The following is a 15985-nucleotide window of genomic DNA, read 5'->3' on the forward strand; positions in this document are numbered from 1 at the left end:
GGGAGGGGAAGGGAGGGATGACCTTCCCAGGGAGGCCCCCACGACCTGTCTTTGATTGCCTCTTTTGACATTTTTGCCAAAACACCACTAGTGGAAGTCGGGCTGGCTGTGCTGGTATGGAATGGCAGCCTCACACTGGCATATGGACTGTTCTGTAGATTATTAATACAAGTGGAGCTGTCTTTAATTTAACTTTATTGCTAGAAATAAAAGGGTTTTAAGATGAAATAACTTGAATGGAATGGCCCTCATTTTTAAAAAAAAATGAAGTTCTGTGGTTCCAGTAAGGATTTATGTGCACGTCGTCTTCAGTTCAAGTGCCGTATGTTTGTTACCATATAGCAGCGTGCCCTGTGGCACGCTCAATCTGTCATGCTGTATCTTATAATCCCCAAACTGAAAGATTTTTAGAATTTGGGGGTTTATTAATCCCCAGGGATTAGGCCATTTAACCTTTTGTTAAGATGTTTATTAGAGTAGCTTTACAGTATTAACACTAAATTACAGTTTACAGTATTTCTACATTACAGCCATATGTGACATCAAGCCATTGATTGTATAATTTTCTTTTGCTAGTTCATTTTGGCTTGCCATCCTTATCTGGTCCTAGCTGGTGGACTGGTTTAGCTATTCTTTGTCTCCCAAAGTGAGAAGACTGCCTGCTTGAGGAACATCAAAGCTGCTTTAATTTTTTTTTGTTCAACTTGACAGGTGCTTGGCAAGCGGCTGTTTTAAACTATTAGTCCACAGTAAAGGAATTACACAATTAGAAAGGGGGGAAAGCCTTTAAAGTAAAAATGCCACTAAGTAAGTTAATTCAGGTCTGTATGTCATGTACTGTTTGGTATTTCAAAAACTATCTGATTTAAGGTGCCGCAGCTCCTCCTCAGGGATTACACTGCCATTTCACTTGCACCTGACTTTCTCGCACTGTACCATGAAGCTCATTGGCAGATCTCTGGCACCCAGACTCCCTTGTCAGCTCTCACGGAAGCTGGGTGTTCGTTCACCTGAGTTCATGGTGTAATGAGTGAAATTTCAGGATCTTAAAAACTAAATTTGGTAGAGAAATCCACAAAGGAAGAGCTACAGTCGTCAATGTTTCTGCCCAACATGACCCTGTAATTTTAGTTCTGTTTTAAAACCTCTTCCTTTTTTAATTTTTTTTATTTTTAAAAGACTATTTTATTTGGGTTGGTGAAAATAATAAAAAGCTTACCGGGTAATATTTACTCCTATTTGAGTAATGATTTTTTACATGATTGTTGGAAGTTCACTGTTTCCTTCTCTGACTTGCAGATCGCTGTACTCTGTGGCTTCTTAACTAAAGTTTACGCGGTAGAAGGAAACTGCATTTGTCACACTTTTAAAACAGGCTTTCATTGTCCCTTTTGCTAGTCAGTCTAAACAGAGCATTTTGGTGTTGCATATACAGTACAATCCGTTTTGTTCAATTGGGTAGCGAGTCTGGCATTACTAGACTTCTAGAGCTAGCTTTTTTCCTTTTAATTTTTAATTGAGCAAAGTTAACAGGCCCTTTTCAGGAAAGAGAGTTCCTACTGGGTTGCTTTTAAAGGTGATGTTCCTTACAAAATTGACCCTGCAAAGATGGACAGAAATCCATGTGACTGCTTGTTTGGTCCTATCGCACATACTTGGTGAATGTACTATATGCAACATCTCTTGGCTTACAAAAAGTGGCTTCAGTGGAAGGGCACCTCCTGTAAATTAAACCAAAATAGCCTGATTAAGGAACCCTACTCGAAAGATCAATAAAGAGGCTTGCAGCTTAGGTAACTGACTGAAACCTACAGGAAATGCCTTGGACTGGAAGATTTTATTTAGGCTTCTTAACTCTTTATTTAATTTACCTTCATGTTCAGTGAGCAGTGTTGTCCCTACCTGTATAATTTGGAAGTGATTTACTGGAATTACAAAACCTATTTTTTTTATTTCAGCTTTTGCTCTGGCTGCTTTAGACAATTTAAACAGGAAAGATCGCACAAGAGGGCTAAACATGGAGTGGGGTTGGGGACTTGATTTTTAAGCAGCTTGAATGGTTTCTTTCATTTTTTTAAGAAATGCACTTGCCTATGATACTGTCTCTCCAGTGAAATGACTGCTCCATTACTCTATTGATACAATATTGTGCATGCTAGTGTTGTATTTCTATACAGTAGCTTGAAATTTATTAACTTATACTGTAGATGTTATGTATTCCTATGACAAAATAGTCTTCAAAATTTTTTAAAGTTTTTTAATTTATTTTTTTTCTTTTGGGGGTAAAGTTTGCTCTACCAAATAGTGATCGTAACAAACTGATCTGTTATGGATGTTGCTATAGTGACATGCAATTATATATGATTTTGTTTAAAAAAAAAAAAAAAAAGGAAAAAAGCAAAAGAAAACACCAGTGTTAGCTTAATCTTAATGTCTGGTGTTCGTCATGGTGAAATTATAACTATTACAGTGTAGGAGAACAATGACTATGTTCTTTGAATGAGCCTTTGTTTGTGCTTTTTGTCATGTTATGCAGTGAACTATTTTTAAGGTCTAATCAGTGATTATTTTTCCAACTCCGTGTTTCTGTAAGGATTATTTCACACACGGACCATTCTTAGCAGTTTTCCTCAGTGATGGAATATCATGAATGTGAGTCATTATGTAGCCGTTGTACATTGAGCAAATAAACTTACAGATCTGATGTCAGTGCTACTTAATTGTATTACATGTGTTGCGTTTATTCGTTGGTTTGGGGTGGGGTTGGGGGGAAGGGCTTTGTAAACCAGTTTAGTTCATAAGCAGATAGTTTTTAAAACTGGGGATTAGTCTTGAACACTTCAATTTGATGACAAATGACTGCTTCCCATTTGTGGCCTACCTCTCTTGGGTGGGGGGTAGGGTGAGGAGGGGGCAGACTGACTGGGTGGCTCATTACAATACATCTCACCAGAGATCTGGAATTGTTCAGGATCCTGATCCTTAACTTGCACAAAACAAATGGCTTGAGAGCGGCTCTGCAGTGATGGGCTCCCCTGTTTTAAAGTTTGTTTCAGTAACTCGAATCCAGAATGCTGCCTAGAGCAATGTTGCAAATTGTTTTGCAATTATGAACAGTTCATATGAACTGTCTGGGGAGCATAACTAGGGCCTAGGTGTGAAGGCTGGCTGACACCTCAGAGGAGGAAAAGCAAACTGACAAAACTATGCCTGCCTTCAAGTATTGCCCATATAGCAATAGTCTCTGTTTTTAAAGGAAAAAAATCTGCGTATGTATTGAGTACAGTAGCAGAATGAAAGATATCTGGGACAGTAAAAGTGCTCCCACTCTTCCATGCTCATGGGAATTAAAATGCATGCCTTGAATTTCCAACCCAATCTGCAGAAGGATTGGGTGTCTGGCAAGTTTGGTTATTATCCTTCAATATTGGATGGCTCCTGATTTTTAAAGGGAAGAGTCACTGATCTCTAACCTTTAATAGAGGTGGAAGACTTTGTCAGCTGAAAGACTGTTCAAACTACCCTGGAGTCCCCAAAACAAAACACATCAGTATTTTAAATTATCTTGGATACAAATGTAGCAAACACAATATTTCTGCACCTTTTCTAGATATAGGAGCATGTATTGCCGTTTGTGGACAGCTACCACTTTGCTGTTGCAGTTACCTGCTTCAATAAATCTTCAGTAAAATGAAGACTTTTTTATTATTCAAGCCCTTACAAGGTAGAGTACCCCTAAAGCTTTCCCATTGGGTCAGTACACTCTAGAAAATGCTAAATTTTACAAATGTGCTAGCTCAATTTTGGTAGACTACCATTGCACCACAACTCCATTAGAGTAGAGCAGAGACTCCAACCTTAAAGTTCTGTCTTCACCATGAAAGTGTACTCTCTTCTCAATTTGGGTTTCTAAACTAAGTTTTCTTTCTTCTCTGGGTGGCTGTTCTGTTTAGCACTTAGCATGAATGTAGTCACTTGTAGGCCAGGCAGAAGAACTGACTCTGAGTGGGTGCATCTACACATGCATTAATGTGCTTTAGCTAATGCACATTAAATCTTGTGCCTCAGGGCACTTTTACATGTGCTCTGGGAGGCTTGCTGAATGAGCTTTAGTTCAAGTGCTGCCACCCCATTTTTAAGTGCAAGGACACTGATGTACAAGGTGCAGGAGGCTGCTGGAGCGTAGCAATTGCCACACTTCAGCAGATTCAATTAACGCCCTCTATTATGAGGTACTAGGAAAATATGCATTAGCTTGGCTTAGTTTTTAGTTAATGCACTTTAAGTGATACGCAGTGTGCATTAGCCTATTTTATTGCACATTAAGTAAGGCACGTGGTTTTTTTTACGTGATACTTTTATGTGCATTAGAATAGGCGAGTGTACATTAAAGCAAATAGGTAGATGTGCCCACTCTGTCATAGCTTTAGGCAATTGAAGGACAACAACTTCAAAATGTTACAAAAACAAACCTGCATGGATGAGAAACACAAGCGTGGAGTGATTTACAGGGTTTCTCAGGGCCACCTGTTGGAAGCACAGTCCTTTAACAGATTGCTACTGGGAATGTTGAGCCAAATGCAAGGAGTGGGGGGCAGAAGGAATGGTTGGGAAGGCTGTGGAACAAAAGGAATGAAGAGGTCCCCCTTCAACTTTTTTTTTTCCAACTACATATTGAGATGGTCTCAAGCTCGAAGAGCTGAGACTTGGGGTGTGGGGGGGAAGAAGGTTATGACAGACTTCTTTTTTGTTTGGGTTTTTTTACTTTGAAGTCATGTGAGATCAGGGTATTGTGTAAGAGTGGTAGCTGAACCTGAAGGGAAAGGATGGATTTTTGGAGATGTCCCAGTGAAAGAAAGCTATAGACTGAATCGGGACAAAATGAAGATGTGGGTGATTCAAGCCTGGTGTAGGTCTGGGGTGATATTGTACAGCAAAGGGTATTTGATAGTAGGAGAATTGCAAAGTAGGACTGGTAAAGCTTGGCAACACATGTGAAGGTGACAATTGGAATAGCACTTCTGGCTGCACACAAGTACTTAAAGGTACAAGTTACAAGTATTATACCTGAAGTTGCCTCCAAAGAAGGATGTTCCTTTCCCCTTCTCTCAAAGGCTTGATGCTTTTTTCCAAAACAGAAGTTCAGCTGTGGTCAGCCCTGGAAGCCTTTATTCTTGGGACACCTAGAATGGTGATTTCAGTCTGGACCCTTTGGATAATGGAACAGTGGAGGGACAGTGACAGTCTTCAATAAACATGTTTTTGAGTCCAAATGGTCACTGCAGAGGTTTGGTGCTCATGGTCCTTCTTGCACCTACTTACACAGGGGAGACTAATGGACACCGCTGAGTCATTTATGCAAAAGTTTGGGGACCTTTCCAGGTGCTCCTCTCTTGTAGCAAAAACACTGGTCCCCCAAGAAAGGGGAAAAAAACCCAGGAAAAAACCTTCAATACCAAGCACTTTTGGGGAATATAATAACCACTAGTTAACATAAGCTGCAGTAGGAGTGTATCTACGCCAAAATGGAACAACCTGGAGCTACAGTCCTGAGTTTCTCTAGGTTGGTTATTCTTATGCTGTGGGGTGTTCATCTCTTGACTTCCAAAAGCCAGGAACCACTACTGAACTGTCTTGTAGTTCCCTTCATGCTGTACCAATGACCTGTGCCTGCACTGCTCAAGACTGCTTTTCCAGTTCACCTAAGTGTGCTACTACAACTTCCATCAACACTGATGGTCACTCTTATGACAGGGATGGAGATTCTGAGCTATTTTATCCTTTCTTCAAACAATGTTCTGCAGATGCATGTTAAAAAGATGGCTGCTATTCTTGAAGCTGCCCTAATGTTAGGATTTCTCAATTCCAGTCTTGATGCCATTAGATAGAAAGGGGGGAGGAAATGCACTGCAGCTGTGGAAGCTGGCTTTTCTGGCTGCAGAGCCCCTTTCCAGGAACCAACTAGAAGGCTTCTTTAACAGCAGTCAGGCCTGTTGCCAGCTGCTGCTTTGTGGGAGGAGGGTGGGGAAAGGCACTGTAGCATATCAGGCCATGTACCTCCAAGACTTGTAAAGATGTGTGGGTGCTGGCAAAAACAGGCTCCTAGGATGTGGGACTCTTAGCTGATGCCTCCTGCATGTTCTGGCCCCCAAACCCTGGGCTGGCTCTTTTACTTGCACAGGGGACAAACTGGAAGGGAATAATGCTCTCCACCACACTCCTATGCAGTTCACAGAGGCCATCTTGTTGCTATTACAAGCTCTGTTTCATCCCCCACTACCAAGTGTCATGAATGTATAGCTGTTTCTACCTTTACTACTCTGCTCCCTCCCCACCACACACCCCCTGCATCACAGGTAGCAGCTGCTGCTGCTTCCCAGTGATGGCAGCCTGAATTTATCTACAGGCAAATGCTGCCTCCCACGTACCTGTCACAGCATAAAGTAGCTGGGAAGCCTCTCCTGTTTTCTAGAAGGAGGTCAGAAATGTCCTGATCTAACTCCTAGCCATTTTGAAAGAGCACTGGGGGAGACTTTGCTGCATCTGCCTGATCTGCTTTATAAAGCTGTGTCTGTTTCCTGGTGCGCCGCACACAATTTCCTGCCTTGTCTTATTTAAAGAAACTTTGCCTTCCTGTGCACCTATTAGTAGGCAACCCTCGATCCTCTGGATCATGGTGTACGCATAAGAAGTCTTGCCAGGTGCTTGATGGAGTCCTGCAACTATTGCACCAGACCTTCAGTGTGTACACCTAGGCAAGACCGTGGAGGCTGACCAAGACCTACCATCCCCCCTTTAGACCACTGAGATAGTTTGGCCTTTGGATTCTGAGTCCAGACTATTGGTGTCTCAATGGTTGTAGCTTCTGCTACAGACCATCAGGTAAGAACTACTGACTGCCTAACATCTCAGCAAGGGTGCATTTCTCTCAGGGTGATGTCCCTTAGCCTTTTTCCAACCAAGGAGCACCCACAAGTCAGTGGGGGCTAACTAGAGTTTTGAGGTACCTTATATTCACCTTACTCTGGAGATTACAACATTGTGGTATTTTGTAGGAACTACCCTGCCACAAGTAGCCTCACCATGTTGCCACAACACCTTCCAGTCGGATGCAGTTTATGGTCATATACAGGACCATCAAGCACCTGTACGTAGTAAAGAACTGGATATTTCAGTAGGCTAATCATTTCCCTCTCTAATTTTACCTTCCGATCTTTGTTCTTGCATCAGAGCTCAGGAGAGGGAAAGAAAATTACCTCATTGCCTTGGTCTTGTTCTGTCACTGAGTTTATCTACAGGGGATCCTTGTTGCACAGTGTGAAGGGGGAGGGAAAGTGCATATGTGGCTTTCTAGGTTTACTTGCTGCATCTTTCAGGAATGAGTGGTCCCAGTCAATGGGGGAAGAGAACAGCTCCAATGCTAGAACAGAAGCTATTGAATGAATAGCAACGAGCTCATCAAATAGGAGAGGAGAAAATGTTTCGCTCCCACCCAGAGGTTTTTCCACTTCAAGTTGTGTGCTGTGACTCACTTCATAAAAATAATCTCCTCCATTTGAAATTATAAACCTACGATGTGTGTTGACTCACTTGCTCTGCAGGGAAGCTTGGTGCCAAGGAGAGTACAGCAGTTTTTTCAGCTTCGGCAGACTGAAAAGAAAGGAAGGGGGTCTTTTCACTGCCACCTGACACAACACAGGGCTGTCTGGGAGACAGCCATGCTGGTGCATTTGGAGGTGAAGTGTAGGAATGCTACATGCACAGCTCAGTTTCTTTTTGTTCTCAGACTGTTTAACTTGCTTCCAAGCTGTTGAAGCTCTCTTAATTTTTGTCTCCAACAGCCTAATCTACCAACTGAGATGGTTTGATCTACATACACAGGAGTTGGTACCTCCCTTTGTAGCCATGTTGAGTCCTACCTTGAGGAGGAGGTCCTGTTTCATTCTGGTGTGTAGTAGGAACTGAGGTCACAGTGTCCTCCTTCCCCAGCTACCATTCACTTGCTTATCCCTGCTCCTGGCAGGTGAACTTCAGTGGGAAAAAACTGGTTTCCACCAGGTGAGACTTTGATCTCACCAAGGGGGTTAGAGGCTCAAGATCATTGAGCTTTTCACAATCCAGGGCTACAAGTCACCTAAAGAAGAGTCTGACTATTCTCTTGGCCATACTGGAGTGAGGAAGAGCATTCTGGGAATTGACATGCTGATGTGGGAACCTACCAGAGGTCCTCATGCTAAGGAAAGAAAGGCAAAAAAAATAGCCTCTCTGGCCTCCAATGAGTTCACAGCCACCTTACAAGCTAAGGTTAAAGCCCATTTAAGCATGTGCTGTACTTGAAGCACATGAACAGTCCCATTGACTTCAGGAGTGGGTGGGTACTTAGGCACATGTTCCAGTACCATGGTCAGGCTTAGTGGAAATGATAACCCTTCAAAGGGTCTAACTGTGAAGGATAACCAGCTCCAGGGGACTTTCCTGGGTTTTGGAGGTACTTGGTACCTTTGGAGCAGATAGAAGTCTTCTGGGAGCACCTGCCTTGCCCAGACCTCAAGGCATTGGCTGCCTCTTCCTGGTCCTAATCCTGTATGACTAGATGCCCCATTCAGCAAAGTACTTGAGCACATTCTGAACTTCCATTGAAGTGGCTGGGATCTATACACATGCTTCAGTAATTTCCTCTATCAGGCCCTTGGCTAAGGCTTAAGAGTTCCCAACCAAAGCCAAGCTATTGCAGGCTACAACTGCCCCTGTGGCCTCAGCTCTGACCCCTGTGTTGGATGACTGAGACCCATGCCATGTGGCATAGACAGGGGGTTCCAAGCTCTGCTTTGAGTAAAATGCAGCCAAAAGAAAAGATTCTGAGAACTGGTGTTGCAAAATAAAAGACAAGCAGTACTGGAGCTTTGCATTCATGTTGAGGCAGCATCCTTGGGCGATTCTTCCATTGGAGTGCCATGTCTTCAGGTGCCCCCACCACCTGCTGAGCTGAGGGCTCATGGCAGTGCAGTACCAGCTTCCACTGTGGCACAGAGGAAGGAAATCAGGGCACATCAGCCTCTCATCAGCAACATATGGCTTGTCATCTGTAAGTCCCTATTTCACATAGGGTAGGACAAGTGATTATGTCTGCTCTTCAGTCACTTGCCAGCCATGGTCACTTAGCAATTGTCTATTGATTAATAAGGCTAGGAAGGGAAACAGGAAATCACACACTCTTCCAAATACACTTTGGTAGAGCTTTAAATGAACACTGGGCACATAGTTTCATAGCTGTTAGGGTCAGAAGGAACCTATTAGATCATCAAGTCCGACCCCCTGCCCTGGGCAGGAAAGAGCATTGGGGTCAGATGACCCCAGCCAGGAGTCTGTCAAATCTCCTTTTGAATATTTCCAAGGAAGGGGACAACACCACCTCCCTTGGAAGCCTATTCCACATTTTGGCGACCCTCACTGTAAAGAACTTTTTCCCGATGTCCAGCCTGAATTTGCTCTCTTTTAACATTGTTTCTAGTTACCCCAACTGTCGCCCTGGTAAACATCATATCCCCGACAGACCATCTTTTTATTCTCTGTCTTTCTGTACAGTGCCTAGCACAATGGGGCCCTAATTCATGGTTGGGGATCCTGGGTTTAAGCACAACACAAATAATAAATCACTGTTCAGTTGTCCATACACATATGAATCTCGGTCACAAAGATTACATTATTTCTATAAGCAGACTTTTATTAGCTTAAGTGGTTCTGAAATTATCCTTGTTCCTGAGCCAGTGTAGCTGTCTGATGTTAGTTTTTTATATTAGGATAAAGGGTTGTGAAATGATACTCCATATCTAGGGCCTGAATGAAAAGAGGGTCTCTAATGTCATACTTGGGTGTTGCAGCATTCAGTTAAGAACAGCTGGAAACAATTTTCTAGTCCATTTTGGAGAGAGAAATAATGAAATAGTCTTCCTGACTTCTAGACCAGAAGTCAATGACTGACAAACATTTCTAGTTAATCTGTTAGTCAATCAATTGTGCTGCTTTCTCAGAAGCACTCTGGATGCTTATCAGGACTTTAAATTTTAAAGATCCTGCAGCACACAAGAACCACACACTATAAAAAGCTGTGATCTTCAGACAATAAATATTGAGAAGCCATGTCTCAGCCCCATACATGCTGCTGTATGAGGTTCCTTTGATGTCTAGTCCAAGAGAGAAAGGGTAGAGGTCAAGTTTAGTGCTGAATTTCTTTGCTTTTAATAGGTCTGCACTATGGTCTAAGCATGGCAGCACTCTGAAAGCAGCTGTCTTAGCAGGGTGAAGCTTCTTTAGGCAACTGAAATATTGAAAACAATTCCAAGTCCAGTCTTCCAAACAGCTGAGTGGGCTGTTTCCCGGGTCTGCCAATGAGGGAATCAATGATAAGACTCTGCAAGGAGGGGTTTTGCCCATCCTGCTGATATTCTCTCTGAATAAGCCTTCTGCTCCTGTCCCTGCTTCTCACCTCCTTTTCTGAGCCTGTCAACCAGTCCAAGATTATTGCAGACATTTGGCAGCACATTAGCCTGTGAAGAACTGAGCTTAGTAGTGCACAGGTTCACAATATGCCACCTGGAAATGGTCTTCAAGGACTTGTGAGCCCCTAGGAATCACTGTCAGCAAGGGCCAGACTTCCAAGTCTCCAGTTTAACTGTCAGAAGTCAGCACCTACCAGCCTTTTCTGGAAATTTGGCCCCAACTAAGCATGCTAGGGCTTTTTGAGACCTTTGCCTGGAGTGACTATAGATTTGTTAATGCTGCAGCGTCAGTGGCTCAGCCCAGTTACCACAGGGAGAGAACAAATACCCTTGGCACCATGGTTTGGATGAGAGGGACCACAGGGTTGAGGGGAGGAGTGCAGAGCAGGTGCTGGCTCTGCAACAGGTCTCAGACCACGTAAACATGCAGTGGGATGTCCTGAGGGGGTGATGGGCCTGGCAAATAGATAAAGGGATAAGGGACAGGTGCAAACAGATGGGGCCATGGAACGTGATGCAGAAGGGAACCCAGCAGCTCACAGCATGCAGGGTGCAGGGCTTATTGTGGTTCAGGGCCTACTGGTCAACGGTCATGGCTGAGTCCTGCCACAGGCAGAAAGGGAAAGCCATGGCACCAAATTATTCCTCCCAGGCTAAGGACAGAATTTACACACACACACCAGTTTAAGTAATTAGAAACTGGTTTACACCTGTAACAGAACAAAGTTCAGTGCACATAAATCAGTTCCAAAATGCCTGAAACTGGTTTAAGATAAACCTGGCTGAATGTCGTCTCAGACAACTGATTTGGGTCAAACCAGCTTATGAAACTTCTGTCACAGACCCCTTCCTGGTTCAAGTTAAACTATAGTCGCCCAGCATGCTTTCCAGCCCTGGGCTGGGCTGTCTGTTCTAGCAGAGAAGGTTTTGCAGGTGAGGAGGCAGGGAAGAGGCAGCGACTGCCCTCCCATGAAAACCCCAGCTGGGGACTGGGAGGGGGAGGCAGGGGGGGAGGGTTAAACACCTCTTCCTCCCCCCTCAAATTTACTGCTGGCTTCAGCTGTGGACCGCAAATCCCAGAGGCACCTGGAAGCAGGAAGAGGAAGTGATGAGCAACTCTACAGAGTCCTGCTGCTACAATTGTGGACTGCAAATTGCAGAATAATTCTGAAGTAGCTTGGTTCTCCCTTCACAGCAGGCCCCAAAAGGCTAATTCATCCCAGAAGATACTGCCAATTTGCTACTTTCAGGTATTAGGAACTGGCTTGAGTCAAAGCTCCTTTTGTGTAGCCTGTGCTGATTGCCTGATGCACATGGAGCGTGGGCCTTCATTTCACCAATGCCAGTGCAGAGGCATATACAGAAGGTCTGACCAGAGCTTCCTGGATTATATGCAAGTGCAAGAGCTGGTGATCCAGCCACCCCTGCCCCCATGCACACACCTGGGTGGCTATTTTTCTCCTGGGCCATCTTACCACTTACAAACAGGCCCCAATCAGTGCTTTCTCCTTTGCTTTCCCTGTGACTCCCATTCTGAACAAGGGGAGTGCTCTCCAGCGAGCACCAAATTATACCCTCAGTGCTCTGTGTGGGCTGGGCACCAACTGGGAGCACCATGTTTCCTCTTCCCTACAAAAACTTGCAATCATGTGCAGTAGAGCAGTACTATTACAGCTGTTTCCAGAAACCCCAACAGAGATCCTGCCCTCCCAGTGCCAGGCAATAGACAGACACTCAGTAAGAGCCAGTGTCAGCTGCACAGTTTTTGCAATCAAACAAAATAAGGCATAGGAAGAGGAACACAAGTGGAGTAACCTACCCCAAAATGAGGGGCAGAGCTGGGAATAAAACACAAATACCGTGACCTAGATCCCACCCCGCCACTTCTAACATGCTTTTTCATAGTCATGCAGAGGCCTCCATTACATTTCAAGTGGATGCTGGTCTGCTGGGTTGGAGCTGGGGGCTGAGAGTCAGAGCACCTGGGCTCCATTTCCCAATCCTGGGGTCTGCTTCAGCAAGCCAATTAGCCAAGGTTTCCCCATGGGAGTAATAAATGCCTTTCTCATGGGAGAAGTGGTGAGGGATGGGTGGGAAGCACTTAGCTAGAGAGGTTCACTCGTAGAAAATCTGCAATTACCATTTGAGATCTATTAGGATTTCTTAGCCACATGGAAGGGAATCTAACCCATAGTCCCCCTAATTGTCAGGAGCTGAGTCAGCGCCTTTCTGCCCTGCAGGAGCTTTAAGTTTTGTTTGGACACATCTGGGAGTGGGTAAATATGGAATTTTCATCCCAAGTCACATCTTCCAATTAAACTTAAGAGCAGCAAAATGATCAGTGAGGGGTTGACAAGAAGCCTGGAGGAGATGTCCCTCACTTTTAATCATTTCTCCACCCCCTGAGTTCTCATCATCTTTAATTGGCACCTTGGCTGGTGCCAGTGAGGAGAGGAATTGTTTAAGGGAAGGGGCAGAATTTGCACATGGTGAGGAGTTAGCGCTTGGCTGAATGGATAGCTCTGTATGTTTGCCTTATTCAGGCAAGAGTGAACCAGTTTGGTACTTGCTTTTACTGGTGAATGTTGGGAGAAGGAGAGTGTGTGGGCAGCCTGTGGGAAAGCATCCATCCCTTCATGTGTGTCTCTCCCAGTACACACTCAACTCTCACTCTTTTATGCTCTCTCCAGTTCAGAATTGCTGAAATACTGGATTTTTAAAAGAAGGTGGGTTATATTTTTATTAGCAATATCCATTCCCCACCCCCCCAGCTTACTCTCAGACCTACCTGTCTTTGTTCTTTCTTTCTCTGCCATTTTGCTAAGCCCCATCCCAACCATGCGCTCCATTTAGGAGTTTCCAGACCATGTTGCTTCCTTCTGTGAGCTTGGCACCAGGGAGGAGCCCCGAGCCAGCAGTAATGGCCAGATTTCCCAGGACAGCACTGACTACCAGGGCTTTAGGAAGCTCTGCCTTTGGTGTCATTGGGAGCTGAACTCTTGGACCGGTGTGGAGGACCGAGTCCTTCCAGATATGACTGCTACAGCACACCTTCTCCCTTTCTGTCTGGGGCAGCATAGGCTGGGAGATAGACTCTGGGGTCAGGCAACCTAGGTCCTGCTCCTGCTCAGTGTCTGCCAGCTGCATGATCTTGAGCAGATCTGTTCCCTTCTCTGTGCCTCAGTTTCTCCATGTGTAGAAGAGGGGATGTGACACCGAGCTTCTGTCCACAGACCTTCTGAAGGAGATGCACGCTCCAGAGAAGCAGATGTGCTTCAATATGCTCTTGCTATCTCCGGCCCAGAGCTTCATGACCTGCTTTTACCGGTAGATGAGTCATGGCTTCCAAGCAGATGGGCTAGGACGGGCACAGGCAGAAGGAGTGAATGAGTATGTGCGTGCATGTGGAAAGCGTGCTCTGAGGGCTACCTGAAGGCTTGGCAAGGGGCCCTCTCGGGAGGCTGTTCCCAGATGAGGCCATTAGCTGGGAAGATTATTGCGGGGGCCTGGCTGCACAAGGGAACAGCAGCCTGTGCAGTCAGGCAAAGGAAATGCTGAAGCCTGAATAGCCCTGGTGGGAATTCCCTCCCTGCCTCTGTCCTTGTTTTCCAAGAACGCAGAGCAAGGCTGGCCTGGCCAGGCCATGAAGTGGAAAAGGGGTGAGTCACGGCAGTGCTATTTAACCTCCACCCCCTCCTTCCGCCCCCAGCCATCTGGGGCGTTCCGGCCTCCAGGCTCTGTGCCGCGTTCAGGAGGAGCCAGGCCTCTCGCGCTGCTTCTCTGCACAGCCAGCCCTGCCCCTCCGCACGGTCCCCCCCCAAAGCAGCTCAGCTGCGCGGACCCTGGGGATGCCACAGTCCGCACGAGGCCTGCAGTGCACAGCAGCCTGAGTGCCACAGGAGTGTAGTGGGAGGGGATGGGTGTTTACTACTGCCCCTGATGCTGTGGATGGGCTGCCTGGTTTCCACACAGGAGAGGCCAGACAATGTGGAAGGAGAGGGAGAGGGTCTCATACAGGGGTGGCTCATGAGATGTGAGCCTAGGACAAAAACTAGAGAAGGCTGCTGATTTCTGTAGGCTTTGGGCCAAGCCCTTGCAGCTATGTACAGGGCTGAAGAGAGCAGCTTAGGTTTTTTGCTTCCAAATATTCTTTGCCAGCAGCACTGACAGACCCTGCAGTCCTGCACTTCACTGCATGTGAAGGGGAGCTGCAGGATCACAGCCTGCTCTGATGGAGAACGGTTCCTCTGCTCCAGTCAACCTGCTTCTCTTTGCAAGAGGCCAGCCTCCCTGTGTGTGGGCCTTGGGGCAGCTGGGCCTTGTCCTGCCCTTGATTCCAGCTCAGCCCCTGCCCTGTGTGGTTCTCTCACCACCTTTCCTATCTCCACCCCCCCTCTGCTTCCTCCAAGAACAACACTCAGCCGCAGAGGGGAGCTGATGGCTCTCAGAGTATGGTGTGTGTGTGTGGGGGGGGTTTCTAATGGAGTGCAGAACTTCTGAATGGCGCATGGAAAAAGCATACAATTGTTTTATTAAAGGCTAGATTTTGAGGACTGAGGCACACAGCTGGGCTGCTTTCCCCGCAGACAGGCTGCTAGCTGGGCAATCTAAGTGAAGGCTCCAGGACCCTGAAACTTGGTTTTCCTTAAATCACTAACACGGAGTGGAGGAGCTGGGACAGTGCACTGGGAAGGTATTTTTCTTTCACAAACTCTCCCTCTATCTGCGTATGTGTCTGGTGGCACCTGGCACTAGCAGCTGCCCCACCCCAAATGCAAATGGCAAAGTCCGTTGCCTGCTGAGACAGGCCAGCCTGGCCGCCTTCCTGAGGAGCTGCCAAAGGCACTGGTTTGCTGGAGCTTTTGGAGAGGGCTGAAGTGGCTCTGTAAGTGTCTGTCTGGCTGAGGGCCAGTTTAAAAGCTCCCCTTGCTGCCACTGGGCTTGCTGGTAATCCCTGAGGGCACCCTGGCCTCGCATAAGTGGCTTCTTATTACATAGAGGCCCAGCATGGTAGTGTGGGCTAGGAGGGGCCTCCAGGGCCATCTGGCCCAATGCCCAGGTCCTGAATGCTAATGAGAAAAAAGATCCCAGCCTGCAGGTAGGCTAAAGGAGAGGTGGGGTTCTGGCAGTACCAAAATCCCAGCAGCTCCAGTGGTTGGTTGTGGCCAGCTGTTCTGAAGTGGTCAGCACCCCATGAATACTGCTAACATGCTTTTTGCTTTGGAAGACACTTCCACAGGGAGCAATGTGTGTCCGTGGTCTGGTTGTGCCCACCACGCAGTCTAGGGAGCTGGGCTGTGCTGCTCCCATAGATTTCATAGACATTAGAGCTGGAAAGGATCTTGGAAGATCATTGAGTCCAGCCCCCTGCCCGAAGGGCAGGAAGTCAGCTGGAGTCATAAGATCCCAGCAAGATAAGCATCCAATTTTCTCCTGAAGGTGTTCAATGTAGGTGCTTGAACCACCTCTGATGGCAGGCTGTTCCA

Source organism: Gavialis gangeticus, unplaced genomic scaffold (genome assembly GCF_001723915.1).
Source record: "Gavialis gangeticus isolate Ggan-Ray unplaced genomic scaffold, GavGan_comp1, whole genome shotgun sequence".
Classification (NCBI taxonomy): domain Eukaryota; kingdom Metazoa; phylum Chordata; order Crocodylia; family Gavialidae; genus Gavialis; species Gavialis gangeticus.